General features: G+C 29.7%; 1 protein-coding gene across 1 annotated transcript in view; it reads left to right on the top strand.

Moving 5' to 3' along the window:
- Positions 1-17,414, top strand: part of TkR86C (Tachykinin-like receptor at 86C) — a 101,170-nt gene that overhangs the window by 34,717 nt on the left and 49,039 nt on the right. The window lies entirely within an intron of this gene.

Below are 17,414 nucleotides of genomic sequence, written 5' to 3'. Positions count from 1 at the left end.
AAGGGCTGAAGACCTTAATGAAAAAACTATAAATCCGAAGGTGTCTGTGTGGGGAATGTGAGACATTGTAAAGTTGAACCTGAAATTTTTAGTAGCGGAACTGTCGACTCTAAGGTCTCATAAAAATATAGGCCTGAAAGAGTCAGTAGTGTAACTGTATGCCATATAACTCCGTAGAAGAAGTGTTGGTCCGAAGATCTTCGATGGGAACTTTAAGCTCGAAAGTCTTGCTAGGGGAGCGTTGGACCTGAAGATCTCAATAGTGGAACTGTAGACTCGAAGTCCCAATAGGGGAACTGTAAGCCCTTTGTCCAGTAGATTAATGGTAGACTCGAAGATCTCAGTAGAGCAACTGTAGATTGGAAGGTCTCGGAGAAATAAGTGAAATACAGTACGTCAAATACAGGCCCGAAGTTCTAATGGAGGTCCGTAGATTTCAATGGCGGAACTTTAGGCTCAAAGGTGTCACTAGAGGAGCTATAAGGCCGAAGTATTCAGCAGGGGAACATTAAACACGAAGTTGTCAGAAGGGGCACTGTAGATTCGAAGGTTTTAGAGAATTACAGACCCTAAAGGACACTGTATGCCATATTTTTCAATAGGGCAAGTGTAGGTCTGAAGATTTCCGCCCGGTAACTGTAAGTCATATGTTTCAGTAGGTAAAATTTAAACCCGAAGATCTCAGTAGACTGGAAAGCCTCGTAGAAATTTGGACTCGAAAGTTTCAGTACTTGAAATACAGGCCCGAGGCTGTCAATGGGGGAATTGTAGGTCTGTTAGTGTCAGTAGCGGAACTTTAAGCTCAAAAATCTCAGTAAGGGAGCTGTAGGCCAGGGGAACGCTTAACACCACTGTTTCAATAGGGGAACTATAGACTTGAAAGTCTCAGAGAAATATAGGGCCGAATGACTTATAAAGGAAACTGTATGCCATATTTCTTAATAGGGCGGGCTTGAAGATTTCCGTAGGCCAACTGTAAGCTAGGAGGTCTTAGTAGGGGAGCGTTGGAACTGAAAATCTCAATAGTGGAAGTGTACACGCGAGATTTAAGTAGGGTAAGCCGTATGTCTTAGTAAATGAACGGTACACCCGAAAATCTTAGTAGAGCAACTGTAAAACCGAAGTTCTCAGAGAATTATAGACTCGAAGTCTCAGTATGAAACGTATAGGACCGAAGTTCTCAATAGAGGAATTGTAGTTACGGAGGAGTTAGTAGCGGACTTTAGTCTCAAAGATCAAAGGCAAAGACCAAAAGTTGTTCAGCGCAACTTTCTTTGTATTTCAAAGCTTCTCCAAATGGTTGCATCGTTATATGAAATAACATTCGAATTCGCTTATAAAGATGTCTAAAGATGAAATCGGCCAGCACTTGGAGATAAGAAAGAAATTAACCACTGTGGTATTACAATGAAGGGAACAGTTTAAGTGAGCCTGCAACTACACCTAAGAAAACCTAATGTAATGTCAATATGCAGTGTAGCTCATATATATTGTAACCAACTTCAGATTTAAAAGATAATGTCAATAAGGTTTAAAATACATTGACAATGGCAACTGTTACCACAACCCAAGTAATTCGATTGTCAATGACACTCTTTAGTAGAATTTCGTACGCAATCTATGGTAGAGAGCACACATGATTCGGTCTGGCCTTATATAATTGATTTTCTTACATTTCTGATAATTGATTCGAATTTAATTGAATATTTTCACAATGTGGTATATGAAGCCTATTCACATTTTGCCCATATTAAGCCAACCTTTTGATTGACTTTCCTTTAATATCTCTTCTTAAAATTTCCTTTTGTCAATATCTTTTGTTATGATCTTCTAACTTCCGGAATCCGTTTCATTCATTTCATAATGATGACTTATTGAGTTTCTTGTGACTATTATATAATACCGACCATGGACAAACCGATGTGTACTCAAGTTTCATTATGAATTGATGGTTCAACGCATTGAAGTTTGGTGACCATGAGGATAAAGTCAACTAATACAACTCAAATGTCGAAGCAGTGTCGATGAGTATTTTCTTTCAAATGCCAGTTTTACTACGCAGCTTTGTATCGAGTAAACAAACCTATTACTGAGATTATGGATTATTTGAAACACAATGTGGATGTTTTCGTTAAAAGAGCATTAAAGGCAATATTTTGGTAAAAGTTGACTTTTGGCCTTTTTTTTGAATAAGAAGAAGACCGCTCATATTGTTTGATTGCCAATATTAGATCTTACATTTTTGTTAATTTATACTCCATGGTAGGGGGATTGTCGCACTCCTGGCCATACCTGATGTGTCACCATTTTCAAACGGATCCCTGGAACAAGAAATCATTCTTAGATTTCCCTTCTCCTCAGTGATTTGAACTCCTAATCAGTGTTGCCAGTATTTTCCGGGCTCTTGTCCCCAAAATGGAACGCTTTTATCCCAAAAAATCGTCAATTTAATTTAAAATTCCCCAATAAATTTTTGGCAAGCTTTTTTTTAAAGTAAGCGAAGAGACTCTGCTATAGAAAATCCGTAAAAATTTAAAAATTAGAAAAATGTGCAATTTTTCTTATACCAGTTTGCGAGTTACAAAAAGATGAAGATTTCAAAACACAAAACCAGGAGGCGGGTGCTCAAAATATCATCCGATACGAGCCCCCATAAGAGTTAATTATTGGTATGAAGAGTCATCAAGTCATCTTTTGCAAATCCTCGTCTAAATGCTCGAGAAATAAAAATGGGAGTTCGGTCAACATATAGTCAAGAAATAAAATTGGCTTATCGATCAAAAAGCGTTATTGTCCCGATATGATATTTCAAAATCAGTGATGTACGCAGATGACTCCTTACGAAATAATTTCACAATAGTAAAAAAAATTTATTAGGAAAAAGAGTAAATTGTAAAGAAGCTCTTGGACCACACAAATAAATGCCGTGGAATAAAGTGGAGAAAAGTTTATTTTGGAGAATCTATGTACTTCTTTAACCCATTACACGCCAAAACAATTTAAAATAAAAAAAATGTTAAATTCATTTATATATTTACACTGAACTTAAGTTAAAACATATTAAAAAAATCACAAAAAAAAAAACATAAAAACAAAAAGAAATGTTGCCTAATTTCATTTATAAACAAAGTTCTGCGATATTAAATGTTGCCAATTCTCTGTACTCAAGCGAGTACAATGGCAGGAAATGGGTTAAGTCTTTTTTAAAACTTTTTTTAAGAAGTAAATAATTTCATATAAATCATAGTTCTTACTCTGATTAATTATACTGAACAGGTTTCGAAATTTTCCACACAAAAATCCCCAAAATTTTGTGGAAATTCCCCACCAAATCCCCCAGTCCCAACTCAAAAATTTTGTCCCCATCTACATAAAAATATCCCCGATTTGGGGAAAAATCCCCAATACTGGTAACACTGCTCCTAATAGAGTAAGTCATTTGTTCACCTAGAATCCGCGGATACTCCGGTTTCCACATGCGATAAAACCACACAAACTAGACTATCACTTAAAAAATCCCTATTGATTTATGTACAAATTTTTCATATTCAGATATCGCTTGCTTATTTACCCGAACAGTGTTACCGATGTGCCTCTATAGTGTCTATAGTTTAAGCGTTGATACTTTTGTGCTACTTTTTTGTTGTGCCACTAAAATCCACACTTTTTACAGTTTTGTGCCACCTTTTTGAGATGTTGTGCCACTTTTGAATTAATAATAAGTTTGTCATTCCGTTTGTAACACATCGAAATATCGATTTCTGACTATATAAAGTATATATATTCTTGATCAGGGAGAAATTCTAAGACGATATAAGGATGTCCGTCTGTCCGTCTGTCTGTCTGTCTGTCTGTTGTAATCACGCTACAGTCTTCAATAATGAAGCAATCGTGCTGAAATTTTGCACAAACTCGTCTTTTGTCTGCAGGCAGGTCAAGTTCGAAGATGGGCTATATCGGTCCAGGTTTTGATATAGTCCCATATAAACCGACCTACCGATTTGGGGTCTTGGGCTTATAGAAATCGTAGTTTTTATCCAATTTGCCTGAAATTTGAAATCTAGAGGTATTTTATGACCATAAAGAGGTGTGCCAAAAATGGTGAGTATCGGTCCATGTTTTGGTATAGCCCCCATATAGACCGATCTCCCGATTTTACTTCTTGGGCTTATAGAAACCGCAGTTTTTATTCAATTTACCTGAAATTGGAAATCTAGAGGTATTGTAGGACCACAAATACGTGTGCCAAAAATTGTGAGTATCGGTTCATGTTTTGGTATGGTCCCCATATAAAACGACCTCCCGATTTGGGGTCTTGGGCTTATAGAAACCGTAGTTTTTATCCAATTTGTCTGAAATTGGAAATCTAGAGGTATTTTAGGACCATAAAGAGGTGTGCCGAAAATGGTGAGTATCGGTCCATATTTTGATATAGCCCCCATATAGGCCGATTTCCCGATGTTACTTCTTGGGCTTCTAGAATTCGAAGTTTTTATCCTATTTGCCTGAAATTGGAAATCTAGAGGTAGTTTTTATCCGATTTGCCTGAAATTGTAAATATTCTGGTATTTTAGGCTCACAAAAACGTGTATCGGATTAAGTTTTTATCGGTCCATTTGGTAATGCCTCCATATAGACCGACTTCACTTCTTGAGGGTGTAGAAGGCGCACTGCTCATGAAAATTGCTTGAAACTCAATGCAAAATTTCCAGATTTTACTTCTGCAGATTTAAGATTTCATATCAAGACGTTATGTTATAATTTTCTTGCAGACTTACAAGAGATGTTAATTATTCCCGTAAAACTCAAACAAAAATGGTTCTTATAAATCCAGAATCTGATATAGTCCTCATAGGTGAAATCTTTAAATTTATCTTCGGGAAGTGTCCTCAAGTCCTCAAGCCTTCCTGAAATTTCAAAGGAAACCCTAATATTTGGTTCAAGGTGGTGGGTATTTAAGGTTCGGCCCGGCCGAACTTACTGCTGTATATACTTGTTTTTTAGTTTTTTTTAGAAAATCTTGGTTCTGTGATCGATGCCTTAAAATAAAATCGTACTAAATCGTCCTATACTATAATTTTGAGCACTTCTTATACTCTCCACCATAGGATGGGGGATAAATTAAACTTCCCAGCAAAAAAAGCGTCGCCAAAAAAGTACTGAAAATGTGCTTTTTGGATCCGGAAGTAGTGCAAAATTGGCGTGGAAGCGATTAATTTATTATGGACTTGTCATGGGACGAATGTCTACCATTTCAACAGCCGGTGCACTGAATTTGCGGCCCTTTTTAAGGTGTGATCCAAATTCAGTATTTTGGATGTGAATTAAAAAATTTTGTGATATTTTGCCAAATAAATAATTTTTATAATTTTTATAGTCTTTTATGTATTCTAACGCTTCTTGAAATGTTTGACCACAAATATTGTCAAAAATTCGCAATTTTTCTAGAATGGATTCAGCATTTCATTAAGTCCTTTGTTATACCCTGCACCATAGGATGGGTGGTATATTAACTTTGTCATTCCGTTTGTAACACATCGAAATACTGCTCTAAGACCCCATAAAGTATATATATATATATATTCTGGGTCGTGGTGAAATTCTGAGTCGATCTGAGCATGTCCGTCCGTCCGTCTGTTGAAATCACGCTAACTTCCGAATGAAACAAGCTATCGACTTGAAACTTGGCACAAGTAGTTGTTATTGATGTAGGTCGGATGGTATTGCAAATGGGCCATATCGGTCCACTTTTACGTATAGCCCCCATATAAACGGAGCCCCAAATTTGGCTTGCAGAGCCTATAAGAGAAGCATATTTCATCCGATCTGGCTAAAATTTTGTACATGGTGTTGGTATATGGTCTTTAACACCCATGCAAAACTTGGTCCATATCGGTCAATAATCATATATAGCCCCATATAAACCGATCCCCCGATTTGGCTTGCGGAGCCTCAAAGAGAAGCAAATTTTATCCAATCCGGCTGAAATTTGGCACCTGGTGTTGGTATGTGGTCCTTAACAACCACGGACCCCCAAATTTGGTTTTCAGAGCCTATAAGAGAAGCATATTTCATCCGATCCGGTTGAAATTTGGTACGTGGTGTAAGTATATGGTCTCTAACAACCATGCAAAAATTGGTCCATATCGGTCCATAATTATATATAGCCCCCATATAAACCGATTCCCAGATTTGGTTTGCGGATCCTCTAAGAGGAGCAAATTTCGTCCGATCCGGTTGAAATTTGGTAAATGGTATAAGTATATAGTCTCTAACAATCATTCAAAAATTTGTCCATATCAGTCCATAATTATATATAGCCCCCATATAAACCGATCCCCAGATTTGAACTCCGGAGCCTCTTGGACGAGCGAAATTCATCCGATCCGGTTGAAATTTGCAACGTGGTGTTAGTATATGGCCGCTAATAACCATGCCAAAATTGATCCATATCGGTCTATAGTTATATATAGCCGATCCCCAATCACACAAAAATTTGTCTATATCGGTTCATAATCATGGTTGCCACTCGAGCCAAACATAATCTAGCAAAATTTTTTTTCTATAGAAAATTTTGTCAAAATTTTATTTCTATTAAAAATTTTGTCAAAATGTTATTCCTATAGAAAATTTTGTCAAAATTTTATTTCTATAGAAAATTTTATCAAAATTTTATTTCTATAGAAAATTTTGTCAAAATGTTATTTCTATAGAAAATTTTGTCAAAATTTTATTTCTGTAGACAATTTTGTCAAAATTTTATTTCTATAGAAAATTTTGTCAAGATTTTATTTCTATAGAAAATTTTGTCAAATTTTATTTCTATAGAAAATTTTGGCAAAATTTTATTTCTATAGAAAATGTTGTCAAAATTTTAATTCTATAGAGAATGTTGTCAAAATTTTATTTCTATGGAAAATTTTGTTAAAATTTTATTTCTATAGAAAATTTTGTTAAAATCGTATTTCTATAGGAAATTTTGTCCAAATTTTCTTCTATAGCATTATTCTTAAATCCTTTGTTTTTAACCTAAAATTTAATATATAATAATAATTTATAATAATTTGAATTAAACGAACTTTTTGTGTGCTTAAAATGTAGAACATTTTTGGGAGGACATTTTTGGAAGTGCTTTTAAATTCGTGCCTTTAGAAGAAATTGCAATTTTTTGCTGGGTATTGATTAAATCGTGGAACATTTTTCCAAACAATAATCGCCCATTGTGCAATATAAGAAAACGGATGTCTGGTAAATTGATTTTCCCTTTTGTCCATAAATTCGTTACGCTTGCTTACGATATCAATTTGATACGCATCGTTGGATATCCACAGAAATCATCATCAACACTAGATGAATAGAAATAATCCTTTCTCGTTTATGTGTGTTTTAGGTCCTAGTTTATGTCTAGATGTTAGTTTAGGATTTTCTTGGCTTAGTCTTTGTTTAACAATTTCAAGTAAATTCGTTTTTCTCCGCCCCCAACCCCCTAAAAGGAGATAGACGGTCATTGATTGCTGTAGCTATAGAATAGAAAATCAAAACGAGCATTCATTGTCTTCATGTCGTTATTAGAATATTAGGGGTGATAACATTGATTAAAAGTGGAAAGGATTTGCTACAACCTTCAAGGATGTTCGTATGATTTATGTGTTAAACTGAGTGTCATTTTCATTGCAAGTAATTTTTGATGGTGAATGTGATTGTATTCCATGACATGAAATCACTAAAGTCCAGTGTGTGTAATAAAATTACATGGTGCATTATATTCGATGGGAATTCTTGTAAATCATGCCTATGGGACCATATATACGCCAAATTGGTATTGCAACATTTGAACATAGATAAAGGTGTACTTTATCCTTTGGTCAACATTTCTGATAATGCTAGGTTATTATTGAAAATCTATGCCGTTAATGTGCCGAACTAACACAGTTTTTAGCTCTTCATTTGTTTCAGCCTTATCAGCGAACGCCTTTTCCTTTACAACCACCCCAAAGGATGAAGTCCAATGGTGACATATCTAATGATTTCGGGTACAAAATGACATCGACACCACGTGGGAGAAGACCATACATATGGAAATAAAACTTTTACAAAATGTTCTATAGAAATAAATTTTTGACAAAATTTTCTATAGAAATAAACTTTTGACAAAATTTTCTATAGAAATAAAACGTTGACAAAGTTTTCTATAGAAATTAAATGTTGACAAAATATTCTATAGAAATAAAATTTCGACAAAATTTTCTATAAAAAAAATTGACAAAATTTTCTATAGAAATAAAATTTTGACAAAATTTTCTATAGAAATAACATTTTGACAAAATTTTCTATAGAAATAAAATTTTGACAAAATTTTCTATAGAAATAAAATTTTAATAAAATTTTCTAGAGAAATAAAATATTGACAAAATTTTCTATAGAAATAAAATTTTGACAAAATTTTCTATAGAAATAAAATTTTGACAAAATTTTCTATTGAAATACAATTTTGACAAAATTTTCTATAGAAATAAAATTTTTACAAAATTTTCTATAGAAATAAAATTTTGACAAAATTTTCTATAGAAATAAAATTTTGACAAAATTTTCTATAGAAATAAAATTTTGACTAATTTTTCTACACAAATTAAATTTTGACAAAATTTTCTATAGAAATAAAATTTTGACAAAATTTTCTATAGAAATGAAATGTTGACAAAATTTTCTACAGAAATGAAATGTTGACAAGATTTTCTACAGAAATAAAATTTCGACAAAATTTTCTATAGAAAAAAAATTGACAAAATTTTCTATAGAAATAAAATTTTGACAAAATTTTCTATAGAAAAAAATTTGAAAAAATTTTCTATAGAAAAAAATTTTGAAAAAAATTTCTATAGAAATAAAATTTTGACAAAATATTATATAGAAATAAAATGTTTACAAAATTTTCTATAGAAAAAAAATTTTGACAAAATTTTCTATAGAAATAAAATTTTGACAAAATTTTCTATAGAAATAAAATTTTGACAAAATTTTCTACAGAAATAAAATTTTGACAAAATTTTCTATAGAAATTAAATTTTGACAAAATTTTCTATAGAAATAAAATTTTGACAAAATTTTCTATAGAAATAAAATTTTTACAAAATTTTCTATAGAAATAAAACCTTGACAAAATTTTATGTAGAAAAAAAATTGGCCAAATTTTTGTATAGAAATAAAATTTTGACAAAATTTTCTTTTGAAATAAAATTTTGACAAAATGTTCTATAGAAATAAAATTTTGACAAGATTTTCTATAGAATTAAAATTTTGACAACATGTTCTATAGAAATAAAATTTTGACAAAATTTTCTATAGAAATAAAATTTTGACAAAAATTTTTATTGAAATAAAGTTTTGACAAAATTTTCTGTAGAAATAAATTTTTTTAAAAAGATTGTCGTGAGGCCAAAGATTTCATGTTTTTAAAATACGAATGCAAATTTTGCTTAGATAGAAGACGCATGTCTCGAATAACAAGTTTTTTTCCTTGTTCAAAAGCCGATAAACTTTTCAATGAAATCGTTTTATCTTTAAAACTAACGAAATTTTTTTTCTAATTTGTTGTCCTTTTGAATTTTGACTACAAAGCAAACAAGTGTTCAAAACCAATGATAAATTCTACTGGAAATCGAGCCTGAATTTGGAAATTTTCTATAGAAATAAAATGTCGACAAATTTTTCTATAGAAATAAATTGTTGACAAAATTTTCTGTAAAAAATAAAATTTTTACAAAATTTTCTATAGAAATAAAATTGTGACAAAATTTTCTATAGAAATAAAATTTTGACAAAATATTGTCGTGAGGCCAAAGATTTCATGTTCTTCCAATACGAATGCAAATTTTGCTTAGATAGAAGACGCATGTCTCGAATAAAAAGTTTGTTTCCTTGTCCAAAAGCCGATAAACTTTTCAATGAAGTCGTTTGATCTTTAAAACTAATGATTTTTTTCTAATTTGTTGTCCTTTTGCATTTTGACTACAAAGCAAATAAGTGTTCAAAAATAGGACATGTTTATCAATACTTTATTTTAAAGACGTTTTTTTACTACAAACCTATGATAGTTTCTACTGGAAATCGAGTCTGAATTTGGAAATTGAATTTGTAGTTAACATGGTTTTAAAGGGCATTGATAGCATATGAAGAAAAAACGAAAAATTAAAATTTCGCTTCATAGATTCAAGTACGCAAACCCAAATTTAAAAGAGAATTTAAAAGTATCCTTACTTGAATTCTCCGCTTCTTTGGCTCGGAAATAATACCAAGACCATTAAAGTAAAGACAAACTCTTTGGAACTGGGCATGTTTTTGTTAGTGTAGTTTCACGTTGACAGCCACTATTCACAGAGACTGTTCTGGTTTTCAATCCATCAATCCACGTGGAAGAAGACGACCGTTGATTTTGTCTCTTAAAAGGAAACATTGTTTCGTTACCTGTGTGAGAAGTGGCATCATATGTTACTTTAGAAACCAAATATCGTCCATAACCCAGTTACCAATACAGTCCATAAAAAGTTCATTATACCTTCACGTTTTTTTTAAGTTGACCCTTGGATAATGATACATCTAAATGTGAAAATTCTGCATACTATCAAACCCTCTGTGGTGAAAATTTTCCTCATAACTGAAGATGAGGTTTTTTTCGAAAATGGTTCCTCCAATATTGTCATTTCTCACCAACGCTCTGCAAAACTAACAAAGTGCACGATATAACATTTTGATTTTGATATCCACACCAAGATGATTCAGCGGTAATATAATATATAATATATTCATATAGTTATCCGGATATGTTGCTTTATCACAACCTAATACCGGTCATATTTCTAAAAACTCATGTTTCTCCACCATTAAATATTGCCTTTGAGAACTCTTCAAAATTTATTTTTGAATTTCGCAAAAACTGTATATTCTTGGCCATTACCAACAATGGGCTCTGCAATATTAGAAAATATAAAGAAAATCAATTTTTGCGTAAGCAAGCATAAAATAAGTCACCATAAATTATTCACATATACGAAAGGGGTGCTGTAGGATAAATGCACAATATCTTCATAGTGGAAACTTTCATTGCACACTGGGATAAATTAAATGTGCGAAGATATTTCTACATCATGATACTCAGCGGAAAACTACACTATTAAAACAAAACAAGAACAAGCAAAATGAATATAAAAGTAGAACACTCTCCTATTCGTCTAAATAACTTTTTTGTCAAAATTTGATTTCTATAGAAAATTTTGTCAAAATTTTATTTCTATAGAAAATATTCCCAATATTTTATTTCTGTAGAAAATTATGGAAAAATTTTGTCAAAAATTATTTCTATAGAAAATTTTGTCAAAATTTTACTTGGTCAACATTTTATTTCCATAGAAAATTTTCTCAAATTCTTATTTCTATAGAAAATTTTATTTCTATAGAAAATGTTGTCAAATTGTGCTCCTATAGAAAATTTTGTCAAAATTGTGCTCCTATAGAAAATTTTGTCAAAATTGTGCTTCTATAGACAATTTTGTCAAAATTTTATTTGTATAGAAAATTTTATCACAATTTTATTTCTATAGAAAATTTTGTCAAAATTGTATTTCTATAAAAAATTTTGTTAAAATTTTATACCTATAGAGAATTTAGTCAAAATTTTATTTCTATAGAAGATTTTGTCAAAATTTTATTACTATAGAAAATTTTGTCAAAATTTTATTTCTATACCAAATTTTATCACAGTTTTATTTTTATAGAAAATTTTGTCAATTTTTTTTATTTCCATAGAAAATTTTGTTAAAATTTTATTTCTATACCAAATTTTGTCACAGTTTTATTATACCCTCCACCATAGGATGAGGGGTATATTAACTTTGTCATTCCGTTTGTAACACATCGAAATATTGCTCTAAGACCCCATAAAGTATATATATTCTGGGTCGTGGTGAAATTCTGAGTCGATATGAGTATGTCCGTCCGTCCGTCCGTCTGTTGAAATCACGCTAACTTCCGAACGAAGCAAGCTATCGACTTGAAACTTGGCACAAGTAGTTGTTATTGATGTAGGTCGGATGGTATTGCAAATGGGCCATATCGGTCCACTTTTACGTATAGCCCCCATATAAACAGACCCCCAAATTTGGCTTGCGATGCCTCTAAGAAAAGCAAATTTCATCCGATCCGGCTGAAATTTGGTACGTGGTGTTAGCATAGGGTCTCTAACAACCGTGCAAAAATTGGTCCACATCGGTCCATAATTATATATAGCCCCCATATAAACCGATCCCCCGATTTGGCTTGCAGAGCCTCTAAGAGAAGTAAATTTCATCCGATCCGGCTGAAATTTGGTACATGATGTTAGTATATGGTCTCTAACAACCATGCAAAAATTGGTCTACATCGGTTCATAATTATATATAGCCCCCATATAAACCGATCACCAGATTTGAACTCCGGAGCCTCTTGGAATACCAAAATTCATCTGATTCAGTTGAAATTTGGTACGTGATGTTAATATATGGCCTCAAACACCCATGAAAAAATTGGTCGATATCGGTCCATAATTATATAGGCACCATATAAACCGATCCCCAGATTTGACCTCCGGAGCACCTTGGAAGAGCAAAATTGTTCCCATTCGGTTGATATTTGATACGAGATGTTAGTATAAGGTATCCAACAACCATGCAGGAATGGGTTCCTAACAGTTCATAATTATATATAGCTCCCATATAAACCCCATCCCCAGATTTGACCTCCGGTGCCTTTTGGAGAAGCAAAATTAATCCGATCTGATTGAAATTTGGTAAGTGGTGGTAGTATATGATATTTAACAACCATGTGAGTTGAAATTTGTGGATGACAGTCTTTCGTAGAAGTTTCTACGCAATCCATGGTGGAGGGTACATAAGATTCGGCCTGGCCGAACTTACGGCCGTATATACTTGTTTTTATAGAAGATTTTGTCAAAATTTTATTTCTATCGAAAATTTTGTCAAAATTTTAGTTATATGGAAAATTTTGTCAAAATTTTATTACTATAGAAAATTTTCTCAATATTTTATTTCTATAGAAAATTATGGAAAATTTTCATTTCTATAAAAAATTTTGTCAAAAAGTTATTTCAATAGAAAATTTTGTCAAAATTTTACTTGGTCAAAATTTTATTTTTATAGAAAATTTTGTCAAAATTGTGTTTCTATAGAAAATTTTGCCAAAATTTAATTTCAATAGAAAATTTTGTCAAAATTTGATTTCTATAGAAAATGGTTTCAAATTTTTATTTCTATAGAAAATGTTATCAACATTTTATTTCTATAAAAAATTTTGTCAAAACTGTATTTCTATAAAAAATTTTGTCAAAATTTTATACCTAAAGAGAATTAAGTCACAATTTTATTTGTATAGAAAATTTTGTCAAAATTTTATTTCTATACCAAATTTTGTCACAGTTTTATTTTTATAATAAATTTTATCAATTTGTTTATTTCTATGGAAATTTTTGTTAAAATTTAATTTCTATTTTGTCGCAATTTTATTTCTATCGAAAATTTTGTCAAAAGTTTATTTCTATCGAAAATTTTGTAAAATTTTATTTCTATTGAAAATTTTGTAAAATTTTAGTTCTATAGAAAATTTTGTCAAAATTTTATTTCTATAGAACATTTTGTCAAAATTTTATTTCTATAGAAATTTTTGTCAAAATTTTATTTCTATAGAAATTTTTGTCAAAATTTTATTTCTATAGAAATTTTGTCAAAAATGTATTCCTGTAAAAAATGTTGTCAAAATTTTATTTCTATGGAAAATCAATGAATCTCGAAAATGTTGCACCTTTTCGTCGCATCGTAAACACCATAAATAACACGCTCAAAATATTGCTTCATATTTCTTATCGCAAATGGATTTTTCCAGAATACAATCCACTATGGTTATTGGCATTATTTTGGAGCAAACTATCTATCCCACTGTGCATTTTAAGTTATTGCCAAATGCTGTCAGTATGGAAATGATATTTGTTTTAACGACGAAACCCAAACCATTTCGTTGAAAATTCTCTTGTTTTTTTCACCCTTTCTTTTCTGTTTGCAAAAACATTTATCATCGTTCTTTATTTTTTGTACTACACATCACCTGACGTTTTTCCACCTTTGGGACTGAAACTTGTTTGTTTTAAGAGATGCTATATAAAATGAATACTGAAAGTTTGCTTGGAACTCGACATATGCACTCACACTCATCCCAGAATGAAATGGTAACAACAACATTGTTAATGGTGTTGTCCCTTGAATATCACATAAAAGCCATGACATTAAACAAAAAACATGCAAATGTGCAATGGTAGCTGCGCGAAAGAGTTCTGTTTGCATTCTTCAAAAAACAAATTAAATGATTGGCTAAAGGAAGAATACTTTTCGTTTTTTTTTTTAGGTTAGCTGTAGTAGCCCGTTAATTTTTGGCTCACTTTAAGTATTCAGTTCATTGTGGTACCACAAGTTATGACCTTCATTGTTATCAATGAGTGCTGCCCGATTCTATATCAGGATTCTATAAAAAATTATGAACCGATATGAACCAATTTTCTTACCACAATTAGAGGGTTAAATTTCAAACGGATCGGATTAAATTATATCCTCCATGAGCCTTCAGAAGTCAAAACTTTGTGAATCGGTTATTTGGGGGCTGATTATGGCCCGGTTTTTGCATGATGGTTAGAGGGAAAACAATGTTAGTACATCACCTGTAGCGGTGGTCGGTTTGTATGAGGCCTTACCATAAAGTGGTCTGATAGGATACAGTTGCAAACACGGTTTCCAGTCGAGAAAAAACCAAACAAATACCAAAAATTTATCAAAATTTTACTCCAATAGAACATTTTATGATAATGTTATTCCTAAAGAAAATATTGTAAAAAATGTATTTCTATAAAAATTGTGTCACAATTTTATTTCTATAGAAAATTTTGTCAACATTTTATTTCTATCGAAAATTTTGTCCAAATTTTATTTCAATAGAAAATTTTGTCAAAATTTTATTTCTATAGAAAATTTTGTCAAAATTTTATTTCTATTGAAAATTTTGTCCAAAGTTTATTTCTATAGAAAATTTTTTCAAAATTTTATTTCTATAGAAAATTTTGTCCAAATTTTATTTCTATAGAAAATTTTGTCAAAATTTTATTTCTATCGAAAATTTTGTCCAAATTTTATTTTTATAGAAAATTTTGTCCAAATTTTATTTCAATAGAACATTTTGTCCAAATTTTATTTCTATAGAAAATTTTGTCCAAATTTTATTTCTATAGAAATTTTTGTCAAAATTTTATATCTATAGAAAACTTTGTCAAAATTTTATTTCTATAGAAAATTTTGTCAAAATTTTATTTCTGTCGAAAATTTTGTCAATATTTTATATCTATAGAAAATTTTGTCAAAATTTTATTTCCATAGAAAATTTTGTCAAAATTTTATTTCGATAGAAAATTTTGTCAAAATTTTATTCCTATAGAAAATTTTGTCCAAATTTTATTTTTATAGAAAATTTTGTCAAAATTTTATATCTATAGAAAATTTTGTCAAAATTTTATTTTTATAGAAAATTTTGTCAAAATTTTATTTCTATAGAAAATTTTGTCAAAATTTTATTTCTATAGAAAATTTTGTCAAAATTTTATTTCTATAGAAAATTTTGTCAAAATTTTATTTCTATAGAAAATTTTGTCAAAATTTTATTTCTATCGAAAATTTTGTCCAAATTTTATTTCTATAGAAAATTTTGTCAAAATTTTATATCTATAGAAAATTTTGTCAAAATTTTATTTCCATAGAAAATTTTGTCAAAATTTTATTTCTATCGAAAATTTTGTCCAAATTTTATTTCTATAGAAAATTTTGTCCAAATGTTATTTCCATAGAAAATTGTGTCAAAATTTTATTTCGATAGAAAATTTTGTCAAAATTTTATTTCGATAGAAAATTTTGTCCAAATTTTATTCCTATAGAAAATTTTGTCAAAATCTATAGAAAATTTTGTCAAAATTTTATTTCTATATTCTATAGAAAATTTTGTCAAAATTTTATTTCTATCGAAAATTTTGTCAAAATTTTATTTCTATCGAAAAATTTTGTCCAAATTTTATTTGTATAGAAAAACTTGTCCAAATTTTATTTCTATAGAAAAATTTGTCCAAATTTTATTTCTATAGAAAAATTTGTCCAAATTTTATTTCTATAGAAAATTTTGTCCAAATTTTATTTCAATGGAAAATTTTGTTAAAATTTTTTTCAATAGAAAATTTTGCCAAAATGTTATTTCTATAGCAAATGTTGTCAACATTTTATTTCTATAGAAAATTTTGGCAAAATATTATTTCTACAGATTTTGTTGTCAAAATTTTAGTTCTACAGAAAAATTTGTAAAAATTTTTTTCCATAGAAAATGTTGTCCAAATTTTATTCAATGGAAAATTTGGTCGAAATTTTAATTCAATAGAAAATTTTGTTAACATTTTTTTCTATAGAAAATTTTGTCAAAATTTTATTTCTATAGAAAATATTGTTAACATTTTATTTCCATAGAAAATTTTGTCAAAATTTTATTTCTATAGAAAAATTTGTCAACATTTTAGTTCTATAGATTCTGTTGTCAAAATTTTAGTTCTACAGAAAACTTTGTCAAAATTTTATTTCTGTAGAATTTTGGTCCAAATTTTATTTCAATAGAAAATTTTGTGAAAATTGATTTCTATAAAAAATTTTGTCAACATTTTTTCTATAGAAATTTTGTCAAAATTGTTTTCTATAGAAAATTTTTTCAACATTTTTTCTATAGAAAATTTTGTCAAACTGTTCTATAGAAAATTTTGTCAAACTGTTCTATAGAAAATATTGTCAAAATGTTATTTCTATAGAAAATTTCGCCAAAATTTTATTTCTTTAGAAACCTTTCTCAAATTTTTATTCCATAGAACTTTTCTCAAAATTTTATTTCTACAGTAAATTTCCTGAAAAATGTTATTTCTATAAAAAATTTTCTCAACATTTTATTTCTAAAGAAAATTTTGCTAAAATTTTATTTCTATATACAATTTTCTTAAAATTTTATTTCTATAGAAAATGTTCTCAAAATTTTATTTCTATGGAACATTTTGCCAAAATTTTATTTCTAAGAAAATTTTATACAAATTTTATTTCTATAAAAATTTTGTCCAAATTTTATTTCTATAGAAAATTTTTTTTAAAATTGTGTTTCTGTATTAAATTTGTGAAGTACCTCTTACTTCTTATATTTTTTCATTAACCGGAACGAAAAATCTTCTTGCAATCATCCAGTAAATTTTGTATTCCTGGAAGTCATTTTTGAATTGTAAAACTTTTCCAATTATACTGGACTAAAATCGA

This window comes from Haematobia irritans, chromosome 1, assembly GCF_050003625.1.
Source record: "Haematobia irritans isolate KBUSLIRL chromosome 1, ASM5000362v1, whole genome shotgun sequence".
Taxonomy (NCBI): Eukaryota; Metazoa; Arthropoda; class Insecta; order Diptera; family Muscidae; genus Haematobia; species Haematobia irritans.
This window is presented reverse-complemented; position numbering and strand designations above follow the sequence as displayed.